Below are 13,044 nucleotides of genomic sequence, written 5' to 3' on the forward strand. Positions count from 1 at the left end.
GTTATTAACTAAACTTTGTCCCCAGTAAAATGTGTTTTTCATGCATTTGTCTCACTTTTACAGCTTGCAGGTACTAGCTGCTTATTCAAAGAATGACTAAAAATCAGTTAACAGTGAGAACCAGAATTTTATGACATTACCTAGAATAATGTCCAGTTTCTGATTATCCTCAGATGCATGTATTTATACTCACATATGTTGGCTCAAGTCACATTTTTAAGTGGCATCAGTTTTTGGGTCTAGCTGGCTTATTTCTCTTACTTTTTGGAGGCTCAGGAAGAAGTTGTGATTTCTGAGGTACTCTATCCTCCTCCCTCAGTCCCTGCTTTCTCCATTTAAAGGGTTGAATCCACCACAGTTTGTTCACTATGTCAGGGTTAGAAATTTGGTAACAGGATTTTTGATTATGGCTTGTTCTTCCTAGTTTTTTGTTTGTTTATTTTTTATTGTTATCTCCATACAAAAATGATTATCTTTTAACATGGCTTAGCAACTTTTTTTTATTATCCTCACTCGAGGATATGTTTATTGATTTGAGAGAGAGAGAGAAGGGGGAGAGAGAGAGAGGGGAAAAAGAAAACACACAAAAACGCCCATGTGAAAGAGAAACATTGATTAGTTGCCTTTCATATGTGCCCTGACCATGGATCAAACCCGCAGCCTAGATATGCGCCCTGATCGGGAATCAGACCCATATCCTTTTGGTGTATGGACGACTCTCCACCCAACTTGAGGCAGTCAACCAGGGCAGCCTAGCAACTTTTTTTCTGACATTTCTTTACAGTGGCCATCTCTCCAGGGAACAGACCTGGCCTGGCTTTCTCATTTGGGAACTGTGATATGTGGAAGTGCATCAAATTGCCTCTGTTTGGGGGCATTACCTTAGGGCTACAACGTGTGGTCCTGGGGCACAGTGAGCATGCACACAGCTAACAAGCAGGTCCATCTGTGCCCCTGAAGGCCGGGGTGGGCCTTCCCAAGTGTGCATTGGCTTTAGCACAATGCTGCTTCATTCATGCACTTCAGAGTTATTGCAGGGGTGAGGGAATTTATGTTGTTCTGAACATAGTCTGCAGGTTGACTTGGATCTTACAAGTGCACTGTTGCTTTAAATGCTTCTAAGAGCTGTGACTTACAAAATGTGAAGTTGTGAGATGCACTACTGAATTCATAGGAGCCTTTTCAGTGTGTCCTACTAAACATGCAACTACTGGCATGGGAAGGGGGTGCAGTAACAAGAAAGTCATAACATTACAAAGGAGCTTCTTATACTTGAAGCTCTTGAGATCCACCTCTGTAACATGCGCCTAGAGACATTATTTAAAGACTAGAGGCTTGTTGCATGGATTCGTGCACCATTGGGGTCCCTCGGCCTGGCCTGCACCCTCTCACAATCCGGGACTCCTAGGGGGATGTCAGAGAGCTGGTTTCAGCCCAATCCCCACAGGCCAGGCCGAAGGACCCCACTGGTGCACTAATCCATGCACTGGGACTCTAGTATGCATATAATATCTTTGGTTAATCTCTTCCTGCCCTCCCCCTGCCCCCCTTCCCTCTGAGATTCATCAGTCTGTTCCATGTTTCCATGTCTGTGGTTTCTGCTCCTGCATTGAGCCTCTGCCCCCTGGTGGTTAGTGCATGTCATAGCTACCGGCCGGTAGGCTTTTATATATATAGATAAGAGAAAGCAGGTGAGAGTGGCCCAGAGGCAGGCAGGACCTATTACCTCCTTACGTGTCAGGAGAGTTAAGCAGAGTATCTGGGACAGGGAACTCTGCCCTAGTGCACACTGTTCTTATCAAATGCAACTCATATATCAATAGGTTGGGATTTTTTAATTTGGGGAAAAAGAGCAAGGCCTAAGATAATCTTCTTTTTGGAAAAACATGCACATGTGCAGCCAGTAAAGAGCAATAGAAAATATTTGTCTTCATCAAGTACTGAATTGCATGGATTCACTGTGCCTGGGAAATTGAGAATTCTGCCCATTAACTTAACTCAGCGAATCCATGCAACTAGAAACTGGGAGGACAAAGAGGGGTCAGGACATCATAGTTGCTTCGAGCCCATGGCCATCCACAGGGAGCCCCCAGGTGCCCCTGACAGAGGAAACAGGGAGTGCCCCATTCTGTGATGGATCTTAGTTCTCTTGTTGTGGCAGCTATACTTTTAGAGTGCTTCCTGAACTGCCTGTAAAAATATGCTCGTGTGGTGGATTTCAGAATTGTTGAAATTTAAGGAGAATTGGAGAGAGACATGGTGCTCCTTGAGGCACACTGTGAAATGTCCAGATGTTGCATTCTGTTTTTTTCTATCTTACAGCTTAGGACATTATATATTTTGGTAATATATATATACTAATATACTAGTGTATGTATGTATGTGTGTGTGTGTGTGTGTGTATATATGTGTGTGTGTGTGTGTATATGTATATATATATATATATGTGTGTGTGTGTGTGTGTATGTATATATATATATATAAAATGTATGTATCATATGTGTATGTACAGTCCCCTCTTACCCACAGTTTTGCTTTCTGTGGTGTCAGTTACCTGCAGTCAACTGCATCCTGAAAATATTAAATGGAAAATTCCAGAAATCAACAGTTAAGAAGTTTTACATTGTGTGCTGCCATTCTTAATAGTGTGATGAAATCTCATGCCATCCTGCTTGGTCCCACCCAGGACATGAATCCCACCATCGCCCAGCATCTCCATGCTTTGTACGCCCCACCACTTAGTCAGCAGCCATCTTGGTTGTCAGATTGACTATTCTGGTATCACAGTGCTTCTGTTCAAGTAATACTTATTTTACTTAATAAAGTGGCCCCAAAGTATAAGAATAGTTTAAACTTTATCATAGGTATCTATGTACCGGAAAAAATATAGTATGTTTTCAGGCACCCACTGGTGGTCTTGGAATATATCCCTCAAAGATAAGAAGGGTTGGCTGTGTGTGTGTGTGTGTGTGTGTGTGTGTGTGTGTGTACAGACATATCTATCAATTCATCTATCTACCTATCTATACTGAATTACTAAGTATAAAGTTGGCTTTTTCCGTATGTCTTAGTTAGTTTGAGCTTCTATAACAAAATATCACAGACTGTTGGCTTAAAAAAACATCAGTTCATTTCTTACAGTACTAGAAACGGGGAACCCCAAGATCAAGGTGCTGGCAGATTCAGTTACTAGTGAGGGCCCACTTCATGGTTTACAGCTAGCTGCCCTCTTGCTGTGCAATTACATGCTTCTTATAAGGTTGCTAATCCCATCATGAGGGCTCTACCTCATGCCTTTAATCACCTTGAAAAGGCCCCTGCCTCTTAATGTCATTACACTGGGGGTTAGGATTTCATCAAATAAATTTTGGGGAGACACAAATGTTCAGTCCATAACACTATATTGGATGCTGTCTATATATATAAAGGCTAAGTGACTGACCGTCTATCCGTCCAACCGTCCTACTGACCAACCAGCTGTTACATATGATGTGCACTGGCAATTTAAAAATAAACGTTGACTTGTGCATGCGCTATACATATAAAGCTCTTGCTGGCACCCGTCGCATGTGTGTGTTTCAATCTGTCATTGTCAATTGTGCTGTAATGTAATTACCGTACAAATCTTTCTTCTAATTAATTTCCTTTCAATGTGCACGAATCCGTGCACCGGGCCACTAGTAAATAATATAATATAAAATCATATTCACAAGCACATATATCTATCAAACAGCAAGCTGAGTTTTTCTTTAATGTTTGCTTGCTATTTGTTTATTCATTTTGTGGTTGTTATTAGGCAAGTAGTAGGAGGCACCACAAATTTTGAGAAAAAAAAATGAGAGAACTTAAAATTGAGAATTCTGCCCATTAACTTAACTTTTCTACCTGTGATTTTGGGTAATACCCACCTCCTTTGAATTTTGAAGCTTAAGACCTCCCAGGGTTTTGCCAGAGCATATTAAAAAATGTACAAGAACCTGACCCTGCCTTTTAAGAACCTGTGCTGTAATGTGATATGTAGAAAGCTCACCCAATAGCAGCATAAAGGGGTGGTGGTGTGTCTGGATCTCACCAGGGAGCATCGTGGTGCTTATTTTATTTTATTATTTTTTAAATATATATATTTTTATTTCAGAGAGGAAGGGAGAGGGAGAGAGAGATAGAAACATCAATGTTGAGAGAGAAACATTGATTAGCTGTCTCCTGCATGCCCCCTTCTGGGGATCAAGCCCACAACTCTGGCATGTGCCCTTGACCAGAATCAAACCCAGGACCCTTCAGTCTGCAGGCAGATGCTCTATCCACTGAGTCAAACCGGCTAGGGATCGTGGTGCTTATTTTAGCTCTCTCTCCTTCATGTGCCCCCACGTCAGTTGCTATTTTGATAGTGAACATGCTCCTGCAGTAGTATGGTATGCTGATGGCCAGAAGCCCTCATGGTGGAGGTAGGGGGGAGGGCAATGAGTTACCCCTGTGCCCACTGGTACCCCTGTCACCCTCTATTTGTTGAGCACTGGACTCATTCCTATGAAATAATAACAGCATACAATGCAAAATAAGAATCCTGCTTATAAAAACCCAGTCTTGTTTTAGAGAAAAAAAATACATATGAAATACAGATAACTTTTAAGACAAGTAGAGTACAAAAAAGTTTTTACAGTCAAATTGTACATTGAAATGCACATTAATATACATTTCGTGAAGACTATCAACATTTACTTAGTAAAAAGTCCAGTATTTAGGAAAATATTCACTGTTCTGTGGCTATTATCCTAATGTGTAAAAATACTACAATAATAATAGTTCCAGGTTAAAAAAACTCCTATAAATTTCTTGATAAATAAAATGGGTATTAATACTCTTAAAATGTTCTATTATTTGTTTTATTTCAGGCTTTCTGCACCCTCCCCCCAAATATTAAAAGGAAGCCTAGGCAGTTTAGTGTGTCATTGAGAGCTGTCCTTTCCTCTTTGTAAAGGTGCTGCAGTGGGCCCAGTGGTCTTTGAAGGGGGTCCCTCCCCCTTAATGTCCTGCTGCCTTGTGTCCTGCAGCATCTTCCCACTGTTGTCATTGTTCATTTGCCTCTGATCTTGGCTCCTATACATGACAGTCTATTCACTTACTAATATTTTTCTCATCAAGTTGTGTGGCCCAATAATGAATGCTAGTAGAGTGACACCTTGGCCACCAATATAGTAAGTACATGTCTGAGGGGTGATGGAATAGGGCTGTTCCCACACAGACCCATGGTGACATCTGTAGGCTACTGTGTGTTTCCAGTCAATAGGTATCTTCTAAAAGATATGTGGTTTTGTTGACTTTAAAGTATTTTATTGTATGTTCTTTTTTTAAATACAAATGTTCAAATAATCATGATTTATTGATTTATTTACTTATTTATTTATTGCTATGGCTAGTCCAACCCTGGACGGTTGAGAATTGTAGGGAGTCGTTATAGGGTTAAGCCTCGGACTGACCTGCTGGCAAAGCCGCAAACAAGTCCCAGCTTAGAGGCACAGCCCTCTTAGCATAATTAAGCTTGATCTTGTGACTGCTCCCTAGATCTTTCCTGGGTAGCTAATGGGCTGTGGGAGGTGCAGCAAGTCCTGCCAAAACAAGTGAAACTTACAAGAACATTGTAAATTACCTTGTTTACCTCTGACTATAAAATAAAGCATCAGCTTGTAGTCTGGATCTGTTCTGTGGTCTCAGTCATGCACAGAAGATCCACCCAGGGGTGGGCAAACTTTTTGACTCAAGGGCCACAATGGGTTCTTAAACTGGACCGGAGGGCTGGAACAAAAGCATGGATGGAGTGTTTGTGTGAACTAATATAAATTCAAAGTAAAGGAGCGGAGGGGAGAGCAAGAGAACCCTCTGCTCTTTCGGCTCCGCGGGCCGGATAGAACAGCCGGACGGGCCGTAGTTTTCCCACAGCTGACCTAGACCCAGCTTATTCTCTTCGTCTGTCTTTTCTTCATCCTTTGCCGGTCCTCCCTCAGGCTCCCCGAACCCTTGGCTGTGCTGGCACGGCACGAGTGGCGCCCAACGTGGGGCTGAGTTCGGCCCAAGTGGCACTCAATGCGGACCTGAGTGTGAGGGAACTGCAATTGTCAGGTGAAAGGAGGCCCCAAGGCGTGTGCACACAGTAAGTAAGATAGGAGTGTAATACTAGCTAGGTGTAAAACATGGGAAATTCAGGATCGCAGGGAAAGAATGTATACATATCCATGCTTAAGGCTATGCTCCAAGCAAGGGGCTGTTCTGTGAGGTATGAACAGCTTTTCGATATTTTGGAATTTGTGAGTAAAACCTGCCCATGGTTTTCTGAGGAAGAAAGGTAAATATAGAGGCATGGGAGAAGGTAGGAAAACAACTTCACGATCATTATATAGCTGAAGGTCCAGAGGAAATGCCTGCCTCTACTTTCAGTCTGTGGTCCCTGATTCGGGACTGCCTAGAGCCCACTCCAGAAAGGGAGTGGAGGAATGTGGCAGGGGAATCAAGACAGATGGGGGAAGGTTGCCAAAGGCTTCTGACTCCACCATTGGCACCTCTGCTGCCTCCTCCAGTTCCTGGGGCTACAGCTCCTGTGGGAGAGAGCCCTCTGGACGATGTGCTTCCTCCCAAATATGAGCAAGGATTGGAGGAAGCAAGGGAACAGCACTGGTGGGATTGGGATGATGGGGGTGGAGATATGCTCAAGTATTGCCTCAGGGCATGGCCAATAGTCCTACCTTATGTCAGGATTTTGTGGCTGCAGCCAAACATACTATAAGGAAAAAATATCCTGAGGCTTATATTATTCATTATATGGATGACATTCTCTTAGCTCATAAAAATGAAACGCATCTAAATAATATCTATATAGATTTGCAGGATTCCCTGCATTGTGCTGGATTATGCATAGCACCTGAAAAAGTTCAAAGGACATTTCCGTTCTCTTATCTTGGCAGCATTATTGAGGGAAAAACAATAAAACCTCAGAAAATTCAAATTCGGACTGACACTTTACTTACATTAAATGACTTCCAAAAATTATTAGGAGATATTAACTGGGTTCGACCTGCTTTAAAATTAACCACTGCTGACTTAAGCCCTTTATTTCATATACTAAGGGGAGATTCATCTCCGTCATCCCCACGCTGCTTGACAGAGGAAGCCAAGACAGCCTTACATAAAGTTGAGGATGCCTTAAGTTCAGCACAACTTACTAGAATTGATTACTCCCTTCCCTTACAGGTTTTAATTTTCCCTACGACACATACACCCACTGGGGTCATTTGGCAAGCTCCTGGAGTTGTTGAATGGCTATATTTGGCTCATTCTCCAACTAAGGTATTAACTCCTTTCCATGATTCGGTTTCCCAGCTAATAGCTTGAGCCCACCTTCAAACAGGCCAATTAGTGGGCCAAGACCATGACCTTATTGTAGTGCCATTTACAGCTATACAGCAAGACTGGCTCTGGCAATGATCAACAAATTGGCAAGTTGCACTTGCTAATTTCTCTGGACAGGTTGGTAACCATTATCCAGCAAATAAGGTTTTACAATTTCTCTCAGTTACTACCTTAACCTTCCCAAAGACAGTGAAGTCACAACCTATACCTCAGGCATTAACCATTTTTACAGATGGATCCAGTTCTGGAAAAGCTGGATACTACTGCAGCAGAGGTGGAAAGGTCCTTCAAATCCCTTATATTTTAGCACAATGGGTAGAAATACAAGCTCTTATCTATGCCTTGACAAATTTTGCTATGGAGCCCATTAACCTATATAGTGATAGTGCCTATGTGGTAAGTATGGCCAAACTAATTGAAACGGCTACTATAGGGCACACTAATTCGGAGGAACTCTTTCATTCATTTTTCAACCTTCAAAAAGTCATTAGAGAACGACAATTTCCTTGCTTTATTGGTGATATCCGATCTCATTCAGGTCTCCCTGGTGCATTAGCTATAGGCAATGATGCTATTGATCGCCTCCTTGCTATAATGCAAGAGGCTACCACATTTTCTCTTGCCCAGTCCTCCCACGCTTTGCATCATCAAAATGCTGCTGCCTTATGCAAACAATTCCGTATTTCTAGGGAGCAAGCTCGACAAATTGTTAAGCAGTGCTCTCAGGGTGTAATTCATTGCCCTGTACAATCGTTGGGGGTTAATCCTAGGGTCTTAAACCTAATCAAATTTGACAAATGGATGTCACCCACATACTGGAATTTGGTAAGCATAGATGGGTACATGTTAATGTAGATACCTGCTCCCGCTTTATCTTTGCGACTCCCCAAACGGGAGAGAGTGCCAAGCATGTAATTAATCATTGCCTAGCTGCCTTTGCGGTACTAGGTCCTCCCTTAGAGCTAAAGACAGACAATGGACCCGCATACACTAGTTCTGCTTTTCAAAATTTTTGTCAGCAATATCAAATTTGTCATAAAACTGGTATCCCTTACAACCCTCAAAGTCAAGCAATAGTGGAAAGAGCAAATCGTACTCTTAAAATGCAATTACTAAAACAGAAAGGGGGAGACGGATGTTATGTGTCACCTCAAAACAAATTCAGTCATGTTCTTTATACTTTAAATTTTTTGAATTGCGATGCAGAGGGTCATACAGCAGCCGAAAGGCATCGGGCCTCCTGTACAATAGCCTCCGCGGGGTTAGCCCAATGGAAGGATGCACAAACTGGACAATGGTTTGGACCAGATCCAGTAATGATATGGGGAAGAGGTTGTGTTTGATTCTTTCCAGAAGGAGCAGCACAGCCAATTTGGGTGCCAGAGCGTTACGTGCATCACCACAATGGACCCAGAGAAGCTCCTTGTCCCATCATTCAAAAGACTGAGGTTGCCCTGATGACAGCAAAGCGGAAAAGGAAGATGACGAAGGCTACACAAGAGACCGAGGTGCTAACATGGGGTCAGCTAAAGAAGTTAACAACTGAGGCCCAGCAGATGGCAGAAAAGCAAGAAGTAGAATCTACTCCCTCAACCATGTTTCTGGCCATGCTAGCATCTGCAAACTCTTGCACAGCCAAGTCCTAGGACTCTGAGTAAATCAGCAAAAGAAACTTTCATTTAGTAGAAAAATGTTACTGTAGTTCGATTTCTCTATTATTGTAGTGTTGCATTGGCATTGTTTTATTAATAGCCATGTCTGGGTTTTGCATTGGCATTGTTTTGTTATTGGGTTTTGCATTGGCATTGTTTTGTTAATATTTTAATGGTCAGAACTTTGTTCTTGATGTTTAAGTTTTACTTCCATTATTAGTAGCTTAAAATTAAAAGAAGGGTGAGATGTAGGGAGCGGTTATAGGGTTAAGCCTCGGACTGACCTGCTGGCAAAGCCGCAAACAAGTCCCAGCTTAGAGGGCACAGCCCTCTTAGCATAATTAAGCTTGATCTTGTGACTGCTCCCTAGATCTTTCCTGGGTAGCTAATGGGCTGTGGGAGGTGCAGCAAGTCCTGCCAAAACAAGTGAAACTTACAAGAACATTATAAATTACCTTGTTTACCTCTGACTATAAAATAAAGCATCAGCTTGCAGTCTGGATCTGTTCTGTGGTCTCAGTCACCCACAGAAGATCCACCTAGACCCAGCTTATTCTCTTTGTCTGTCTTTTTTCATCCTTCGCCGGCCTTCGCTCAGGCTGCCCGAACCCTTGTCTGTGCTGGCACGGCACAGAGAATTAAGTATATAACCAGACTAGAGGCCCGATGCATAAAATTCGTGCAAGAGTAGGCCTTTGCAGCCATGGCAGCTGCCTCGATCCCTCCCTCGCAGCCGTGGCTGCCTGGATCCCTTGATCCCGTGGCTGCAGCCCTGGCGTCCAGTTTAATTAGCATTTTATGCTTATATTATTATAGATGTTTGGCATGGATTCAGGAGAGAGTAAGGTCTCTGAGGAAGAAGTTGGGCAGTAAGGGAAGGCCACATGGAAACTGGAGATATCTATGCTGAATCCTGAAATGTATCTTGAGATTCCTATGAGGTTAGGGAGGAAATGCCCATGGCTCAGGGAGTTCGTGCTCATGGCTCTGGAAAGATATCTTGAAGAACTTCCTTTCCTTACTCTAGGCATCTAGGGAAAGATGGGAGAAGGCAGCCCCAGTAAGAGTTAGGTCTCGTACCTAGGGTCTATAATAAGAAGACCTTTGGACACCTGGTAGAGTGGGGACAAGACCTTTCCAATGCTCTGGACCTGGGGTCACTTGGCCTAGTAATAGTTAAGTAATATTGTGAGTAAAACACTGGAAATGACCCTTCACTGTGGGCACCTTCATGGGCATCTCCTGTCAAACCTAAGTCATTTGAAACATGAAGGTAAAAGTATGTCTTTCTTTGTCATGTCTTCCCTCCAAATGCAGTTGGTCTAGAATTAGTCACAAAGTGTGTCCGAGTTTTTGCCTAGTGTTAGTTCATCTTCTGAAAGTCAAGCGTAAGTTTATTGTTCACCCTGAAGAAATACTTTAGAAAGGTGGAGAGAGGCCTGGAGAGATACAAGGTCTTAAAGGTGTGACATTGAGGGGAGCTCCTCCTCCTCTGCACCAGCCATATTGATTTTTCTTTCCCCAAAGCCTTGGAGTTTTTTCTGCTTTTTTACAGGTTGAACTAACTTTAATAAACTTTAACCTGCCACTTAATTTGGATCCTTTCCTGATTGTGGTCTTGCCCTTTTCTTTTTCCCAAGGTATCTTGAGTGTATTAAAACTGATTTATTGTTTTGTTTTCTGCAAGTGTCTTTATTCTGCAGTTTTATTATCTAGAGACAGGTTTTCCCATTGTCTTTGGGCAAACCAGATTCCTGGAACTAAATTTTCAGGTACAGGCCTTTCAAACTCTTTCTGGGTCCTGGGGCTCTTGATCTCCACTAGATTTTCTTCTTTCAGACTGACAGATATAGAGCCTCAAGGTGATTGTTCTGCACACTCAAGTTAGACAAGCCTGGTTCAGAGGGTGGTTAAGGGAGGGGCCAAGGCCTATGACCCACAGAGGACCCAGGGAAGTGTGAGCCTAGGCGGAGCAGGGAGCTTTCTCAGAAGAGGGCGTGGTGTGGATTCCTCCCTGCCCTTGCTGCTTGGCTTCTTTTGATTCTCTCAGCATTTTCTCTTTTTGAATACTTTCATCTTTTCTTTCTTTTGTGGCCAATACAGAAAGAGGTTTTCCTTTTTCAAAGCAGGCAAATTCTTCCCCAGTTTAGTATCCTGAGGAGGAGTACTAGAGGAAATAGAGGCTCAAATTGGTCTAGCCCAGTTTACAAGGTTGCAAAGCTTTTTATTAATAAATAGATTTATGGAGAAGGAGGGGAAATGATTTTATTTTTGTCACAAAAAAATAACCTACTTAAACCCAATAGTTGTCTGTGTTTATCACAACCACCTATATGGTTTCAAGTCATGAGTTCATGGCTGTCTGAATGTCACTGAAAGCAGTGATGACAATAATGTGTGTGTGTGTGTAGGGTGGGGGGGATGTTGCTTTGTGGGAACTTCACATGGGTCAGCTCCTCTATGCCCCGTTAACACCACAGGCTGTTTTCCTTATAAGCTGCCTCAGCCTGGAGATGAACCCCATTCTTGCAATACAAGGTAAGATAGGCTCTGACACCATGCCCTCCCATATGCTGCTAAGAACTGAGAACTGATCCCACTTCTGGTCCTTTACAGTGTTGGTGTATCGCTGGCTGCTGTCCAGTTTAGGGTCCTCTGTGCTTGAGCAAACTCTTTCCTAAGATGACTTTTTCAAAAGGCACTACAAGCAAGTTCTGAATAAATATGGGGAGGAGATAGGAAGAAGCGCCTCAGTAGCATAAAATAAAATATTTCCAAAAGCCAACCCTAACCACTTAACCAGTTAACCAACTAGTCAACCCAGAGGCTTTCTTTTGTAGTCCAGGATCTCAGGGCTGTAGCCTTGCTTGTGTTCAAATTATTTTTAAGAGGTTTAAAAAGATATGGTTACCACTGCTTATAATTTGTAGTTGCTGATCAAAATAAGTAATTGAAAGGGAGAAAGCTCTTTAGAAGCAGAAATTCAATCACAGCAGTATATCCTGCTTTGTTCATACATGTGGTTGTCTTATATTATTTGCTATTTTCTTTTTTAGATTTCAAAGTGGAAATTTGTCTTTCTCCCCTTTCAAAGAGAGTTTGAGTACATGACCTTGAAGACTCAGAGAGCTGAGATAGGAAGATTTTGAAGTTGTTCTTTGAAGCCATGATTTAAATATTGGCATTGTGGTAAGTATTTAGGAAAGAAATAAAACAGTTTTGTGGTTAACACACCATTGGTTTTTGCCTGCATTCTGAGAATAGTTAAAAATACATTATGAAGGGTGAATTTGTTTCAATCAGATTCAGCAAAACAGAGCTCTAAGAAAATTAAAGCCACCTCTGTGATTGGGATTTTCTTTTTGAACTGAGCTGTGGCTATGAGAGAACTTGCATGGACTCTATGGGTGTGTGTGGTCACCAGTGTTTACTAGAGTCCTGTGGGACCTTTTCTTAAGGATCATCTTGAGACCAGGGTTCCATTTGTCCATTAAACAAATGAGAGCAGATCCAGCCACTAAAAGGGAAGTGGAAGCTTCTTTCCAGCAACTGTTCTATCTGAATTGCCTCTCTGGGGCAGTATTTCTCAAAGTGTGTTCCCTAGATTATTGGTGCAGTGAGGGCAGGGGTAGGATGATAGATCTGTACTCGAATGAGTTTGGAAAACATGGGGTTAAAGTTAAATAATCTTCCTTACTGAAGGATCTCAAAAAATGAGTGAGCTTTATGAAACTCCGTGGGTGTGTATAGTTGTCAGTGCTTACCAGAGTCCTGTGGAACTCTTTTCTTATGGGTCATCTTGAGACCAGTATTCCATTTATTTGTTAAACAAACTAGAGGCTCATTGTACGTAATTCGTGTCGGCTCCCAGCCGGGGTCTCCCTCCCTTTTCCCTGGCTGGCCCCACCCCCTGGTTGAACTCCCATGAGAACTCTGGGTCCAAGGGGACAATTTGCATACTACACTTTTATTATATAGGATTATTGAACAC

At 42.4% G+C, this 13,044-nt stretch overlaps 1 long non-coding RNA gene across 1 annotated transcript in view; it reads left to right on the plus strand.

Annotated features, from left to right (window-relative positions):
• The window catches only part of LOC308253427, a 94,296-nt gene extending 82,054 nt beyond the window's left edge, over positions 1-12,242 (plus strand). The window contains exon 3 of the long non-coding RNA XR_013961131.1: positions 12,110-12,242. This is a non-coding gene — a long non-coding RNA (uncharacterized lncRNA). The remainder of the gene's footprint in view (positions 1-12,109) is intronic.
• Positions 12,243-13,044: the final 802 nt, after the last annotated feature.

This window comes from Plecotus auritus, assembly GCF_963455305.1.
Source record: "Plecotus auritus genome assembly, chromosome: 1".
NCBI lineage: Eukaryota > Metazoa > Chordata > Mammalia > Chiroptera > Vespertilionidae > Plecotus > Plecotus auritus.